Consider the following 18760-nt stretch of genomic DNA (forward strand, 5'->3'; position numbering starts at 1 on the left):
AAGCCACAGTGCTATCCACTTGTGCTACGTGCTGCCCTGTGGACTGTGGGAGGAAACCGGAGCACCCGGAGGAAACCCACGCAGGCACAGGGGAGGACGTGCAAAAAACCCACACAGACAGCCACCCGAGGCAGGAATTGAACCTGGGACCCTGGAGTTGTGAGGCAGCAGTGCTAACCACTAGGTTATGGTATTCAGACTCTTTCTGTGTCTATTAAAGTTGTAATTAAGAAGTCGTAAAACGTGAGGTAACCATGGTTTCTAACCAGTTACTTGTCTAAAATAGAGGGCTTATGGGATATTGTTTTGATTGCTGGAGATTCCCTGGAGAGCTGATAATTTATGTGGGGTTATATTTAGTCCTCGCTAAGCAGGTCATGTGACACCTCAGTGGTGTAGTGATGCGGGGAACAAGGCAGGGGAATGGTGCTACGTCATGATACCCGTTCAGAGAGAACCAGTGCAGGCGCAGTGGGCCGAATAGCCTCCTTCTGCACCCGTAACAATTCTGTGATTCTGTTCTGTGATCTGCCCTAACCTCTCCGTATTTGACTGTCAAATATTGTTTGAAAATGTTCCCTGGGAACGCTGCATCTGTCAAAAGTACGAGCTGTTCCATTTAGTTACTGTTGAGCTGTTCTGATCGAAGGGAGGCTAAATGCAGACATCCTTCGGAAATGATGGGGTTAACGCCGACCTCATTAAGGATATTGTGTACGGCTGTCTGCCTGTAGCCTGTCGAACAGACGATCACTGTCAGATTTATAGATAGGAGGCGAGTGACAAAGTAAACTTTATCCCATGTGTGGGCAGCCAAGCTCGATGTGGCGTCTGTTTGCTTTGCATGTTATTTAATGCCCCTGAGAAGGTTTCCTCCCACTGACAGACGACAAACTCAATGCAATTGAAAACTCTGTAAATGGAACATGAAAAAACAAACAAGCGAGAATCAGGCAAAATAAATATCATGACTGATCTGTCTGTGTGAAACAGCAATGATCCACTTGATGAGAGATAGATTGGAGGGGCTCCAACCAGATTATTGAAACGGAGCTCAGACTACACAGAAATTCTGATATAACCCGCACCCCTCACTGTAACACTGATATACCCCACACCCCTCACTGTAACACTGATATACCCCACACCCCTCACTGTAACACTGATATACCCCACACCCCTCACTGTAACACTGATATACCCCACACCCCTCACTGTAACACTGATATACCCCACACCTCTCACTGTAACACTGATATACCCCACACCCCTCACTGTAACACTGATATACCCCACACCCCTCACTGTAACACTGATATACCCCTCACTGTAACACTGATATACCCCACACCCCTCACTGTAACACTGATATACCCCACACCCCTCACTGTAACACTGATATACCCCACACCCCTCACTGTAACACTGATATACCCCACACCCCTCACTGTAACACTGATATACCCCACACCCCTCACTGTAACACTGATATACCCCACACCCCTCACTGTAACACTGATATACCCCACACCCCTCACTGTAACACTGATATACCCCACACCTCTCACTGTAACACTGATATACCCCACACCCCTCACTGTAACACTGATATACCCCACACCTCTCACTGTAACACTGATATACCCCACACCCCTCACTGTAACACTGATATACCCCACACCCCTCACTGTAACACTGATATACCCCACACCTCTCACTGTAACTCTGATATACCCCACAGCCCTCACTGTAACACTGATATACCCCACACCTCTCACTGTAACACTGATATACCCCACACCCCTCACTGTAACACTGATATACCCCACACCCCTCACTGTAACACTGATATACCCCACACCCCTCACTGTAACACTGATATACCCCACACCTCTCACTGTAACACTGATATACCCCACACCCCTCACTGTAACACTGATATACCCCACACTCCTCACTGTAACACTGATATACCCCACACCCCTCACTGTAACACTGATATAGCACACACCTCTCACTGTAACTCTGATATACCCCACAGCCCTCACTGTAACACTGATATACCCCACACCTCTCACTGTAACACTGATATACCCCACACCCCTCACTGTAACACTGATATACCCCACACCCCTCACTGTAACACTGATATACCCCACACCCCTCACTGTAACACTGATATACCCCACACACCTCACTGTAACACTGATATACCCCACACCCCTCACTGTAACACTGATATACCACACACCTCTCACTGTAACACTCTCTGATATACCCCACACCCCTCACTGTAACACTGATATACCCCACACCCCTCACTGTAACACTGATATACCCCACACCTCTCACTGTAACACTGATATACCCCACAGCCCTCACTGTAACACTGATATACCTCACGCCCCTCACTGTAACACTGTATACCCCACACCCCTCACTGTAACACTGATATACCCCACACCCCTCACTGTAACACTCTCTGATATACCCCACACCCCTCACTGTAACACTGATATACCCCACACCTCTCACTGTAACACTGATATACCCCACACCCCTCACTGTAACACTGATATACCCCACACCCCTCACTGTAACACTCTCTGATATACCCCACACCCCTCACTGTAACACTGATATACCCCACACCTCTCACTGTAACACTGATATACCCCACACCCCTCACTGTAACACTGATATACCCCACACCCCTCACTGTAACACTGATATACCCCACACCCCTCACTGTAACACTGATATACCCCACACCTCTCACTGTAACACTGATATACCCCACACCCCTCACTGTAACACTGATATACCCCACACTCCTCACTGTAACACTGATATACCCCACACCCCTCACTGTAACACTGATATAGCACACACCTCTCACTGTAACTCTGATGTACCCCACAGCCCTCACTGTAACACTGATATACCCCACACCTCTCACTGTAACACTGATATACCCCACACCCCTCACTGTAACACTGATATACCCCACACCCCTCACTGTAACACTGATATACCCCACACCCCTCACTGTAACACTGATATACCCCACACCCCTCACTGTAACACTGATATACCCCACACCCCTCACTGTAACACTGATATACCCCACACCCCTCACTGTAACACTGATATACCCCACACCCCTCACTGTAACACTGATATACCCCACACCTCTCACTGTAACACTGATATACCCCACAGCCCTCACTGTAACACTGATATACCTCACGCCCCTCACTGTAACACTGTATATCCCACACCCCTCACTGTAACACTGATATACCCCACACCCCTCACTGTAACACTCTCTGATATACCCCACACCCCTCACTGTAACACTGATATACCCCACACCTCTCACTGTAACTCTGATATACCCCACAGCCCTCACTGTAACACTGATATACCCCACACCTCTCACTGTAACACTGATATACCCCACACCCCTCACTGTAACACTGATATACCCCACACCCCTCACTGTAACACTGATATACCCCACACCCTCACTGTAACACTGATATACCCCACACCTCTCACTGTAACACTGATATACCCCACACCCCTCACTGTAACACTGATATACCCCACACTCCTCACTGTAACACTGATATACCCCACACCCCTCACTGTAACACTGATATAGCACACACCTCTCACTGTAACTCTGATATACCCCACAGCCCTCACTGTAACACTGATATACCCCACACCTCTCACTGTAACACTGATATACCCCACACCCCTCACTGTAACACTGATATACCCCACACCCCTCACAGTAACACTGATATACCCCACACCCCTCACTGTAACACTGATATACCCCACACCCCTCACTGTAACACTGATATACCCCACACCCCTCACTGTAACACTGATATACCACACACCTCTCACTGTAACACTCTCTGATATACCCCACACCCCTCACTGTAACACTGATATACCCCACACCCCTCACTGTAACACTGATATACCCCACACCTCTCACTGTAACACTGATATACCCCACAGCCCTCACTGTAACACTGATATACCTCACGCCCCTCACTGTAACACTGTATACCCCACACCCCTCACTGTAACACTGATATACCCCACACCCCTCACTGTAACACTCTCTGATATACCCCACACCCCTCACTGTAACACTGATATACCCTACACCTCTCACTGTAACACTGATATACCCACACCCCTCACTGTAACACTGATATACCCCACACCCCTCTCTGTAACACTCTCTGATATACCCCACACCCCTCACTGTAACACTGATATACCCCACACCCCTCACTGTAACACTGATATATCCCACACCTCTCACTGTAACACTGATATACCCCACAGCCCTCACTGTAACACTGATATACCCCACACCCCTCACTGTAACACTGATATACCCCACGGCCCTCACTGTAACACTGATATACCCCACACCCCTCACTGTAACACTGATATACCCCACACCCCTCACTGTAACACGCTCTGATATACCCCACGCCCCTCACTGTAACACTGATATACCCCACACCCCTCACTGTAACACTCTCTGATATACCCCACACTCCTCACTGTAACACTGATATACCCCACACCCCTCACTGTAACACTGATATACCCCACACCCCTCACTGTAACACTGATATACCCCACACCTCTCACTGTAACACTGATATACCCCACAGCCCTCACTGTAACACTGATATACCCCACACCCCTCACTGTAACACTCTCTGATATACCCCACACCCCTCACTGTAACACTGATATACCCCACACCCCTCACTGTAACACTGATATACCCCACACCCCTCACTGTAACACTGATATATCCCACGCCCCTCACTGTAACACTGATATACTCCACACCTCTCACTGTAACACTGATATACTCCACACCTCTCACTGTAACACTGATATACCCCACACCCCTCACTGTAACACTGATATACCCCACACCCCTCACTGTAACACTGATATACCCCATACCCCTCACTGTAACACTGATATACCCCACACCCCTCACTGTAGCACTCTCTGATATACCCCACACCCCTCACAACAACCAGAATTCTGCCTTTTTCCCCTCCCCCCTCCCCCACCGCCCACCATCAGCAGCTGCAATCTGTTTTGTGACTATCCTGTGGGGTGGCACGGTGACGCAGTGGTTAGCACTGCTGCCTACGGCGCTGGGGACCCGGGTTCGAATCCCGGCCCTGGGTCACTGTCCGTGTGGAGTTTGCACATTCTCCCCGTGTCTGCGTGGGTGTCACCCCCACAACACAAAGATGTGCAGGATAGGTGGATTGGCCATGCTAAATTGCCCCTCAATTGAAAAAAAAATAATTGGGTACTCTAAATTTAAAAAAAAAAGAAATTGTGAATGCCCTGTCTTGCCTATTCCCAGATGCTCCCTCGCTTTATTTCAGTTTCACAACTCGTGGCAAGTCTGAACCAATGTTCCTGAACGTGCCTCTCACAATGCTATCCAATTGCAGCGTTCATTCACATCGCTGCTCTCTGGGTGCCCTGGTGTCTGCACTCACCAGACAGAACCGCAGACAAATAGCATGAGAGCTTTATCCAAATAAAGTCCGAGACTCTCACTTATTCTCGTGGGAAAGCAGGAGATCAGGGCACACTCCACCATCTCACCTTTTGCCTCTGATTTGCAGCACTCCCTCAGTACTGACTGCCTGACAGTGCGGCGCTCCCTCAGCACTGACCCTCTGACAGTGCAGCACTCCCTCAGTACTGACCCTCTGACAATGCAGCACTCCCTCAGTACTGACTGCCTGACAGTGCGGCGCTCCCTCAGCACTGACCCTCTGACAATGCAGCACTCCCTCAGTACTGACCCAGACAGTGCAGCACTCTCTCAGTACTGACTGCCTGACAGTGCCGCACTCCCTCAGTACTGACTGCCTGACAGTGCCGCACTCCCTCAGTACTGACTGTCCAACAGTGGGGCACTCCCTCAGTACTGACCCTCTGACAGTGCAGCACTCCCTCAGTACTGACTGCCTGACAGTGCAGCACTCCCTCAGTACTGACTGCCTGACAGTGCCGCACTCCCTCAGTACTGACTCTCTGACAGTGCCGCACTCCCTCAGTACTGACTGTCCGACAGTGTGGCACTCCCTCAGTACTGACTCTCTGACAGTGCCGCACTCCCTCAGTACTGACTGTCCGACAGTGTGGCACTCCGTCAGTACTGACTCTCTGACAGTGCAGCACTCCCTCAGTACTGACCCTCTGACAGTGCGGCACTCCCTCAGTACTGACCCTCTGACAGTGCAGCACTCCCTCAGTACTAACCCTCTGACAGTGCGGCACTCCCTCAGTACTGACCCTCTGACAGTGCAGCACTCCCTCAGTACTGACCCTCTGACAGTGCGGCACTCCCTCAGTACTGACCCTCTGACAGTGCAGCACTCCCTCAGTACTGACCCTGTGACAGTGCGGCACCCCCTCAGTACTGACCCTCTGACAGTGCGGCACTCCCTCAGTACTGACCCTCTGACAGTGCAGCACTCCCTCAGTACTGACCCTGTGACAGTGCGGCACCCCCTCAGTACTGACCCTCTGACAGTGCGGCACTCCCTCAGTACTGACCCTCTGACAGTGCGGCACCCCCTCATTACTGATTGTCCGACAGTGCGGCACTCCCTCAGTACTGACCCTTTAACAGTGCGGCACTCCCTCATTACTGATTGTCCGACAGTGCAGCACTCCCTCAGTACCTCCCCTTTGACAGTGCGGCACTCCCTCAGCACTGACTGTCCGACACTACAGCACTCCCTCAGGACCTCCCCTTTAACAGTGCGGCACTCCCTCATTACTGATTGTCCGAAAGTGCAGCACTCCCTTAGTACCTCCCCTTTGACAGTGGGGCACTCCCTCAGTACTGACCCTCTGACAGTGCAGCACTCCCTCAGTACTGACTGCCTGACAGTGCAGCACTCCCTCAGTACTGACTGCCTGACAGTGCCGCACTCCCTCAGTACTGACTCTCTGACAGTGCCGCACTCCCTCAGTACTGACTGTCCGACAGTGTGGCACTCCCTCAGTACTGACTCTCTGACAGTGCCGCACTCCCTCAGTACTGACTGTCCGACAGTGTGGCACTCCGTCAGTACTGACTCTCTGACAGTGCAGCACTCCCTCAGTACTGACCCTCTGACAGTGCGGCACTCCCTCAGTACTGACCCTCTGACAGTGCAGCACTCCCTCAGTACTAACCCTCTGACAGTGCGGCACTCCCTCAGTACTGACCCTCTGACAGTGCGGCACTCCCTCAGTACTGACCCTCTGACAGTGCAGCACTCCCTCAGTACTGACCCTCTGACAGTGCGGCACTCCCTCAGTACTGACCCTCTGACAGTGCAGCACTCCCTCAGTACTGACCCTCTGACAGTGCGGCACCCCCTCAGTACTGACCCTCTGACAGTGCGGCACTCCCTCAGTACTGACCCTCTGACAGTGCAGCACTCCCTCAGTACTGACCCTCTGACAGTGCGGCACCCCCTCAGTACTGACCCTCTGACAGTGCGGCACTCCCTCAGTACTGACCCTCTGACAGTGCAGCACTCCCTCAGTACTGACCCTTTAACAGTGCGGCACTCCCTCATTACTGATTGTCCGACAGTGCAGCACTCCCTCAGTACCTCCCCTTTGACAGTGCGGCACTCCCTCAGCACTGACTGTCCGACACTACAGCACTCCCTCAGTACTGACCCTCTGACAGTGCAACACTCCCTCAGTACTGACTGTCCGATCGTTCAGCGCTCCCTCAGTTTAGATTGAGACAGAATGCTTGAGTGTTAAAATTTGAAGTGGATCCAACAGTTTATTTTACCTGTAGCTTTGCTACAACTAACACTTTGATATTATCCCCATTCACTAAACATATTGATCCCTGCTCTTTTTGCCCTGTTGAATATGCCCCCCCTCCCAGGCTCCTGTCTGATTCCCGACACACAGATTATCCCTGGTGCTGGGGTGCTATCCCAATCCGTGTTTTATTCCACGGAGCCCATTCCGTGGCCACATGAACACTCCCGGTCATGTGGCTTCATGGAGACGGCGAGTTGGGATAGAGCGGGCCTTACCCCCCCCCCCCCCCCCCCCCCCCCCCCCACCCCCGCCCCCCATGCCCCTCCCTGGGATTTGTTTTTGCTTCGGAATGTTAAACCAGAGAAAGCAGAAAAGGAAAGTAACTGATGTCCGAGGAAAAGGGCTTCCAGTGAAACAATGAGTCACACCGTGAGCTTCAAAGGAATGCAATCTTTTCTCGGAACTTTCCTCCTGAATAAAATGCCAAATGATTATTGGCATCCTTTTCACCGCCTTGTCTTTCGGGCCTGACAGGAAAATAAAGTGGCGTGGCTGAGGATAGCTGCAAAGCGCCAGGCCCCTTTGGCCCAGAATTTCCGCCCTCCTTGTAAAATGGTAACATCCCCGCCCACGCCTGGGGGGATTCCCGGCCCACCACCTCCCAGAGTGGAGGAAAAGAATCGGGACGGAGCTGGACACCTCGGGTTCCATCGCCGGGAACGAGCCGGAGCCAAGCGTCAACAGCGGGAGGAGCGGGCGACAATCCGGGCACCCCTACCCACGCCCCACCCAATCACTCCTCCAAACCACCGCCTGCACCCCCCCCCCCCCCAAATCCCTCCACCGTCCTGTGACAGAGGCCGCAGGCCACGCGTTGGCCACCTCAGTAACCCGAGGACCATTTTTAGTGGGAGCAAGTCACCCTCGGGCCTCGAGGGGCCGCCTCAGGAGAAGACGTCGGGTGCAACGGAAACCAGTTCGCCCCCGATTCCGGATTGTTCCGCGGGCCCCCGCTCCCTCGTGGTTGAGCGTGTCCTGGCTGCGAAATCTGTGGGGGCGGCACGTCGCGTTATCCCATCCCGTTCCACCCCTGGGGCACGGATCGCCAGCCGAACCAGCTGGCGGGCTGGAGATATTTGAAGAAGGGTTAAACCAGGGGTGGGCAAACTACGGCCCGCTGGCCGCATGCGGCCCGCCAAAGGTCTTTATGCGGCCCGCCAAGTCATTAAAAAAAAAAAAAATTTTTTTAAACATTTTTAAAAAAATTTTTTAATTATTTTTTTAAGGTTAATGGGGGGGCTGTTGGGTTACTTACTGGTATAGGGTGGATACGTTGACTTGAGTAGGGTGATCATTGCTCGGCACAACGTCAAGGGCCGAAGGGCCTGTTCTGTGCTGTACTGTTCTATGTTCTATATGAGGCGCCCAGAATCATAACCGGGTGAAGTAATTATTTTACTTAATATACTATGCGGCCCTTTAAAATTGTGAATTTCTGAATGTGGCCTCTGCACGGAAAAGTTTGCCCACCCCAGGGTTAAACCCACCTCCGTCTCGGCCCACGGAATGCACGGAGGAAAAAATACACGTTGCCGTAGCTGCCTCGTGCTCCCTCAATCTGTTCTGCCCTGGCGTAAGCAGGCCCCAGAGGCGAGGGGAGCCAGCAGGCTCCACTGGCGGGGCTGGACAGTGAGCATAAAGTCGCAACCATTGATCTATGACTCAAAAGAGCTACTTCACAACGGACCTGCAAATGAGTAATATTACCCAGTGGGGTTTTCCAGTGCCAGAGTTAGCAGCTTTCGCTACTGCTGTGACGTTTCAGTTTCCGAAGCCTGCAGTCACATTCTCACTGGTGTTTACTGCCACCGAGGAACCACCGGCCGTTAGCACACAGCACGGTCTCGTGGTGAAGCCACGCTGCTGTGATAAAGAGGCAGTGGATAGCGGATGGTAAACAGGAGCTAAGATCTGTCATAATGATGCACTGGGAATGTAGTAATGATATAGGCAGCATCCTGTCCTGAAGGGCCAAGAATGACTTTGAGATGGAGTTTGAGACTTTTTTGGCTCAAGTGAAGAGACATTTTCACAGCCAGCCGTGAAATCACACCAGATTGTTCGAGAAGGACTTAGATTACGGCGAACAGCGTTCAACATTCCCTCCGCTCTCCCTCCCTCTCATTCTCCCAGTCTCCCCCCCCGAATATGGCTCTGCAAGGTGTGCTTCATTGGAAATTCACCCCTGCACGCCCCCTCTCTCCCTCTCCACTCTTCTCCCTGCCTCCCGCTATCTTTCTCTCTTTTATCTTCCCCTCCATTTTTCTCACCCTCCCTGATTCTCTGCCCCCCTGCTCCCCCTCTGGGGCAGCACGGTAGCATGGTGGTTAGCATAAATGCTTCACAGCTCCAGGGTCCCAGGTTCGATTCCCGGCTGGGTCACTGTCTGTGCGGAGTCTGCACGTCCTCCCCGTGTGTGCGTGGGTTTCCTCCGGGTGCTCCGGTTTCCTCCCACAGTCCAAAGATGTGCGGGTTAGGTGGATTGGCTGTGATAAATTGCCCGTAGTGTCCTAAAAAGTAAGGTTAAGGGGGGTTGTTGGGTTACGGGTATACGGGTTACGTGAGTTTGAGTATAGCGATCATTGCTCGGCACAACATCGAGGGCCGAAGGGCCTGTTCTGTGCTGTACTGTTCTATGTTCTATGTTCTTTGCCCTGCCCCCTTTCTCGTGCTCCCTCTCTTCCACTCACACCCTCTCCCCTGCCCCTCCCCCCCGTTTCTCCTCGACCCTCTCTTTCCCTATCCAATTTCTCTCTCCTTCCCTCCCTCCCTTGCCTGCTCTCGCTCTCCTCTTCCCCGCTATCTCCTGCTCTCCCTCCCTAATTCTCCCTCCTAACCAATCTCCCGTTGTTCTTGTTCCGCCGCCCTCTGATGAAAGACCACAGGAGAATTTCCTCCGGGACGTTCGCCCTTGGTCGCATTGTTTGCTCCAATCAAAAAAAGTGGTCGTGGGGCCGAACGTAAAACAATCTTTGGCTGGATTCTCTGTTCCTGAGACTAAGGGCCGGATTCTCCGACTGCCGAAGCCGGGTCCGGGTTCGGCCGGAGAATCCGTATTTACACCGGAATCGGGGGGGGGGGGGGGGGGGGGTGGGTTGCCGTTTTCCGGCCCCATCCGAAACAGCGTCATCGCCGAGTACATCGCTGGGATCTCGCCTGAGGCCTTCCTCTGATGCTCCATCTCGGATGGGCCGACTTCCCGACGGCGTTGGTCGACCACAAGCAGACGAGTCACAGTCGGGGTGGGGGGGGGGGGGCTTCGGCGGGGGCTGGGGGGGGGGAACTGCTGGAGGGTGGTCCATGGGTGGTGAGGGGAGTTACAGGGGTGCACTATCTGGCAGGCCGGGTCCGCAGACGGCCGGCGCCATGTTGTACGGTGTGGCCGCAGCAGGTCGCTGCCGTGCACATGCGCGGCCACGTACCCGGCAATTCTCCGTCCGTGTCGGCAGGTACAGCGGGGGGGGGGGGGGGGGGGGGGGGGGGGGGGGGGGGGGCGTGGCTGCTAGCTCCCCCCACTGGGCGGAGAATCGGTGCGGGGACGCCACCGACTTTTTGGTCGTAAGACTAGACACACACTTCGGACATAGCCTCAAAATCGGAGACCCCAGCCCCAAGTTGTCATAATATACACACAAGTACATGATGGTGCCTGGACAGACACTGACCGACACACTGAATGACCAATCAACACACAGAACACAGCAGCCAGTCACCAGACAGGACACGGCCACTATAAAGCCAGAGGGAACCGGTTTTCCCGCTCTCTCGGGATGCAGCCCCTGAGACAGCCAGAGCTCGTGAGCAGCAACACGAACATCTACCATAGTGTCAACCCACAGTGCAAGTATGTTTAACAGCTTATAGTTCAATAAAATAGAGTTGCATATCTCCAAGTGTTGGAAGCCTGTCTCTCTCACTGCTCTGGTAAACGCAGTCCTCGCAGACCCAGCTCACCCCACACATCACAAGTGGGGCAGGATTTGTGGGCTTCCAGAAAACTGGTGCCGCACCTGGGCCGAAATGTTGAGGGCCCAACACCAGCTCTGTGTGCAGTTTGGACTGAAACATCAAACCAGACCTTAAAGAACAAAGAACAAAGAAAACTACAGCACAGGACCAGACCCTTCGGCCCTCCCAGCCTGCACCAATCCAGATCCTTTATCTAAACCTGTCTCCAATTTTCCAAGGTCTACTTCCCTCTGTTCCCGCCCGTTCATATACCTTTATCTATACCTGTCTCAAGGACGGGATTCTCCAGTCCCCCATGCCGAAATCGCGATCGGCCGGAGAATCCCAGTCTGCGCCAAAATCGGGGCCGGCGCCACTTTTGCGATCTCCGGCCGTTTCCGTGCCTGGCTAGCCCACCGGCAGATGCAGGATTGGCGTAGCTGTTGCGCCATTTTATCTGGCGTAAAACGCAGCTGTTCCCACGCTGGTGTCAGCACTTAAGTCTGCAAATCGGAGAATCCAGGCCTAAATGTCTGGCTTTAGTAATCATGGCCGTGCTGGCCTTTCTGACCAATCCCCACGAAGAAGGTGCTGATGGGTTTTCTTCTTGAAACATTGGCGTGGGGGTGGGAGCCACACATAGGGCCCGGACCACTGATCGTCTTCCCTGAAGGGCTTCAGCGAATCACATAGACCTTCGCAACAATCATGGCCCTCTCAGACCGACGGCAGGCTTAGCTTCCACGGGCGACATCTGACCTCAGGTTCCTCGGGGTCATCGACTGGGCTCTCCGGGTTACGATGACAGGGCTGCACCCCGGGCGGCTGGCTCCGGGGTCAGTCCCCTGACGGGGAAACGGACTCAGAGTCCGGATCGGTCCCCGAGAGACTGCTGGGCAGGCAGCGTACTGGACGGAACAAGAATATCGCCCTCTCCTCGCGCCCCCTCCCCCTCGCCGTGTCAAGGTTCTGTGAAGCGCGGCGGTTTGGAAACCCAGTAGAAAGCAGCTTGAGGTTATACATAGCTGCAGGGTGAAGCCCCAATAAAGCTCGGTGACCCACAACGGGGGAACCACTTTACCAATGTGGATTTCCACCCACACACTCGTCTGCTTGTGGTCGGGTGAAGCGGCCCTGCTCAGTTAGAACGATGGTAGCTTTGTGCAACGCTTGTGTTGGGAATCTTTTACATTGTGAGCAGTCGTCAGCATCGTCGAATTCGATTGGAGAAACGGCCATTCGACCCCCTCGATCAATGGCTGGGTGGATAATCCCCCAAATCTCCTCACGTTCCATTTTATTTACCACACTCTATTGACGTCTCCCCTTGTTCCCTTTTTCCCGGGTGCGCTTCTTTTTAGAATTTTATAGAGAAATACAGCACAGAACAGGCCCTTCGGCCCACGATGTTGCGCCGAACTTTTGTCCTAGGTTAATCATAGTATTTTGGGCAATTTAGCATGGCCAATCCACCTAACCGGCACATCTTTGGACTGTGGGAGGAAACCGGAGCAACCGGAGGAAACCCACGCAGTCACGGGGAGGATGTGCAGGGCATGGTGGGGTTGGAAGGTGTTGTTTAAAGGGCCTTGGCGCCCAACACCTCATCCACAGGCCGGTGCTCCCGACAGTGCGGCGTTCCCAGAGACCGGATGACTCCGGCCCCTCGCCGGAGGCGCGATTCACTGGTCCCGTCCTCAGCACAACCCCGCCGCAGATTTCCCGGGAATTCCCATGGACAGCGACGGGACCAGCGGGTCCCGCCCTCAGCGAGCCGTGCGCCGCCTCTCGCCGCCGAGAATCACGCGGCTGAAGAATCCCTCACGCCCTCAAATCCCAAGGAATAGAGCCTGAAGCTCCCGTCCTCCTGACTCAGAGTGTCACCAGCGAGGGGATCATGGCTGCGCTGCGCTGCGGGGCGGCACAGTGGTTAGCCCTGCTGCCTCACTGCGCCAGGGGCCCGGGTTCGATCCCGGCTTCGGCTGACCGTCTGTGTGGAGTTCTGAAAGAGCTCCCTCCACGGGCTCACTACCCACCCCCCCCCACCCCCCTCCCCCCACGCCCGCCCTATCCCCATAACCCCCCACCTAACCTGCACATCTTTGGTCACTGAGGGGCAATTCAGCATGTCCGATCCACCTACCCCCCCCCCCCCCACATCTTTGACACCATGTTCCTTGGCAGCGATCTCAGTCGCGAGTGCCACAGCTGAGCGACGGGGCAGCGTTGATCTGGTAAATCAGCCGGCCGCAACAAAGGCAGGAAATTCGTTTTGATCCGATTCCATTGCCATGCGGGTTTATTGGGATTTGCGGCGGCTAAATCTGCAGCTAATCAGTGGGAATAAAGGAACAGCAGGGCCCCTGTGAGAAGCATCTCATCTTTGCAAGGCCCTGCGAAGCCTTTATTGTTCATCCCCTTTCTGTTTCCCAATTCGCTGACGTTTTTCTGTAAAGTCTGCTGTGGGAAATTAATGTTTCTGTGGTTTTTTTCCCAGTCGGACCAGGCAAGCTGCACTCTTTCCTGAGCAGATCGGGATGGATTTTGCTGTTTAACTGTGTATCCAGGCGTCAGCCATGATCCCCTCGCTGGTGACACTCTGAGTCAGGAGGACGGGAGCTTCAGGGTCTATTCCTTGGGATTTGAGGGCGTGAGGGATTCTTCAGCCGCGTGATTCTCGGAGGCGAGAGGCGGCGCGCGGATCGCTGAGGGCGGGACCCGCTGGTCCCGTCGCTGTCCATGGGAATTCCCGGGAAATCTGCGGCGGGGTTGTGCTGAGGTACGGGACCAGTGAATCGCGCCTCCGGCGAGGGGCCGGAGTCACCCGGTCCTAGGCCGGCACTCTGGGAACGCCGCACTGTCGGGAGAACCGGCCTTGTGGATGAGGTGTTGTACTGAGGCCTTGCCTGCTCCCTCAGTTGGGCGCCAAGGCCCTTTAAACAGCACCTTCCAACCCCACCATCATTGACATCGAGGACAATGGGCAGCGGACACTGTGGAACCCCACCGCCCGGAGGTCCCCCTCCGAGCCACTCACCATCCTGACTTGGAAATATATCGACCGTTCCCTCACTGTCGCTGGGACAAACTCCTGGAATTCCCTCATAGAACCATAGAAGGAGGCCATTCGGCCCATTGAGTCTGCACCGACCCTTGGAAAGAGCACCCTCCTCAAGCCCACGCCTCCACCCTATCCCCGTGGCCCAATAACTCCATTTAACCTTTTTTTTTTGGACACTAAGGGGCAATTTAGCACGGCCAATCCACCTAACCTGCCTGTCTTTGGACTGTGGGAGGAAACCGGAGCACCCGGAGGAAACCCGGAGTGGGGTGGGGGGGGGGAATGTGCAAAGTCAATACACCCTGATTTATAGATTGCAATGTAAGGTTGAAAAGAAAGAGATCGGTAGAGATTCAAAACGATTTAGGGAAGGAACAAAAGGAGCCAAATCAGCCTAATGGAAATCCACTTATACTCCGCACTTATACTCCGCACTTATACTCCGCACTTAACCGAGGCAGTCGTGCAGGGCAGGTTGGCTTCAATCCCATTCCGATAAAGATTTCCACACCGACAACCGCCTACTCAACAAGAGCGACTCTTAGAATCATAGAATCCCTCCAGTGCAGAAGGAGGCCTTTCGGCCCATCGAATCATCTGCACTGACCCTCTGAAAGAGCACCTCCGCCCGGAGCACCCGGAGGAAACCCACGCAAACACGGAGGAGCACGTGCAGACTCCGCAGTCACCTGAGGTAGGAATCGAACCCGGGTCCCTGCCTCTACGAAGCAGCCACTCTAACCACTGCGCCACCGTGTCGCCCTGTTTGAGACCAGCTGTTCCCTGCTGCCCGTTCCACCAACGGAACCCCCGCATTTCCTGAAGCTCACCGGCAGCCGTGCGCCAGATTCCTACAAGGCTCAGGTGAGCCAGACAGTCACGGGTTCGACTCCCGCAGGGACCCGAGCACATACTGCACGTGTGCAGCGCATCCACACGGACTGCACTGGTTCCCCACCTGCTCGAGGGCAATTAGGGACGGGCAACGAATGCTAGCCTAACCCAGAGCGACGCCCACAACCCGTCAATGAATTATTCAAAGCAATAGCGCCTCGTGAAGTGAAGTTAGGATTGATGAGCCGAAAGCTTGATCAAAAGGGGAGACTTCTCTTTGGCAGCTGCGAGGGAAAGAATGACATAGACTAGAAGGAGGCCATTTGGCCCATTGCTGTGCTGTGCCAGCTCTTTGAAAGAGCTGTTCGATCAGCCTCGATCCGTGCATTCTCTACCCAGAGCCATGTAAAATGCAGCCTTTGCAAGCAAACATCCATGCCCAATTTGAAATCTTGGTGTGTCCTCGGCCCCCCCCCCCCCCCCCCCCCCCCCCACCTCCCCACCCCCACTTTCAGTCAGCGCATCTCAGATTGTACCCCTCCTTGCCGAAGACCTCAAACCTGCCCGCCTCTGATGATCTCTCGCCACCGGAAACAGTTGTCCCTTACCTGCTCCAGCGACCCCCTTCAGAATTTTGAATTTATTTAATTCCCAAGCTGGCATGACGTCCCCAGTCTCTGAAATATCGGCACCAGCTCACTTCAGGGTCAGTTCAGGCAAGGTTACCATGGCTCTGCCCTGCCCCCCTGGTGGAGGGAATCGCGGCTGAGAGCCACCTGAGGGTTCGGCCTGCCCCAGTCACACGGCCTTGCCCGGCAGCCGCAGGCTCGGAGCCCGATTGGCAGGGGGCAACGGCCTTGCTGCTCCCCCATCCGGTCTGGGTGCCACGCTGGCTGCGGTTAGGCTCCGCCTCTCGCCTTCCAAACGTCGAGCCCAGATCGCACCCCACCCCCTCTCACACCCCCCCCCCCCCCCCCCCAGCCCGTCCTTCATGCAAATTTCCTGGGAGCACCAATATAGATCACACGTGCGCCTTTGGATTGTCATCGTCTTGACAAGCGGTTTCTGACACTGGGAGCAGGAACTCCTGCCACTCTGGGTTGCAAGGTCATGTGTTCAAGTCCCACTCCGGAGTTCTGAGGACTCCATCTCGGCCGGCGCCCCTGGTGACGGAATGCTGCAGTGTCAGAGGGACCGCCTTGCACATGGGAAAGTTCTGCCCGTGCTCTCACGTTCTCCCCCACGCGCTCACATTCACCCCGTGCTCTCACGTTCCCCCCCCCGTGTCCGCGTGGGTTTCCTCCGGGTGCTCCGGTTTCCTCCCACAGTCCAAAGATGTGCAGGTGGAGGTGGATTGGCCATGCTGCATTTCCCCTTAGCGTCCAAAGGTCAGACGGGGTTAAGGGGGTAAGGCGGGGAAGTGGGCCTAGGTTTGGGGGTGCTTTCTCGGAGGGATGGTGCGAACAGGATGGGCCGAATGGCCTCCTTCTGCAGTGTAGGAATTCTATGATTCGATGAAGACAACTAAGCTGAATGTGGAAGACCCCCCCCCCCACTCTTTTGATGAAGATCGGGGGGGTTTTCCTTGGGGTCCTGGTCAGTATTTACCCCTCAGCTAACTTCACTAACACCAGATTATCTGATCCTTGCCTCAATCACTTTACGGGATCTTGCTGTGTGCAAAGCGGCTTCCGCGCTCCCCGTTGCAACTGCGATGTCGCCAGTGGCCATTAAGCACTTTTGACGCAGCTTGACATTCCAAAAACATCGACTGAAGCATGGGATCTTCCTTTCGCAGTCAGGCTAATCTAGCATTCCCTCAGATTTCCCCCTTCCGAAACCAACTCCGACAGGAATGTGGCGGGTGGACCCCCAATTGTGGACCCCCAAACCGGCCAGATGGCACCTGGTACAAAGCAAAGCCCGGAAGTGGCCATGTGGGGAGGGGGGGGGGGGGGGGGGGTAGGAGGGCAGCACAGCGGTTAGCACTGCTTCCTCGCAGCGCCAGGCAACTGCCTGTGCGGAGTCTGCACGTTCTCCCTGTGTCTGCGTGGGCTTCCTCCGGGTGCTCCGGTTTCCTCCCACAGTCCAAAGATGTGCGGGTTAAGTGGATTAGCAGGTTCAGTCAGCCATGCAGAAATTGCCCCTCAGTGTGCAGGGATGTGCAGGTTAGGTTAAAGAGGTGTGGGGATAATAATAATAATCTTTATCAGTGTCACCAGTAGGCTGACATTAACACTGCAATGAAGTTACTGTGAAAAGCCCCTAGTTGGCACACTCCGGTGCCTGCTCGGGTACGCAGAGGAAGAATTCCGAATGTCCAAAATACCTAAATTACCTAACGAGCCCGTCGTTAGGGACTTGTGGGAGGAAACCGGAGCACCCGGAGGAAACCCACTCAGACACGGGGAGAACGTGCAGGCTCCGCACGGACAGCCTCCCAAGCCGGGAATCGAACCCGGGGACCCTGCCGCTGTGAAGCAACAGTGCGAACCACTGTGCTACCGTGCTGATACCGTGGGATAGGGAAGGATAGGTGAGCCATGGACCCAGGTTGAGTGCTCTTCCGGAGGGTCGGTGCCGATTCAATGGGCCGAACTGCCTCCTTCCGCACTGCAGGGATTCTATGACATGGTGCCGGAACCCCCAAGGCAGGAGATCCCACAGCCCCGGCCTGGTGGAAGATTGGGTGGGCCGATATGTCTTCTCTACTGACGCACACCTGCAACCCCAAACCTGAATCAAAGCCTGCTCCCCCTGAGGAAGACGGTAAAATTTTACTCTCGCCACCACAACCCCAGCACCCCAAACTCACACTTTTATCACTCACTGCTTCACTGGCGCATATTGGGGTTTACTCGTGAACAACAACAATTATATTGGGTGTAGCGGTGATCGTGTGGTACAGGATCTGTGTTGCTATGGCAGCATGCATCCTTTATGCTGGTGTTCTATCTGGAGCTATGGATAGTGATGTTTTTTCTTTCATGGGTA

Source organism: Scyliorhinus canicula, chromosome 25 (genome assembly GCF_902713615.1).
Source record: "Scyliorhinus canicula chromosome 25, sScyCan1.1, whole genome shotgun sequence".
Taxonomy (NCBI): Eukaryota; Metazoa; Chordata; class Chondrichthyes; order Carcharhiniformes; family Scyliorhinidae; genus Scyliorhinus; species Scyliorhinus canicula.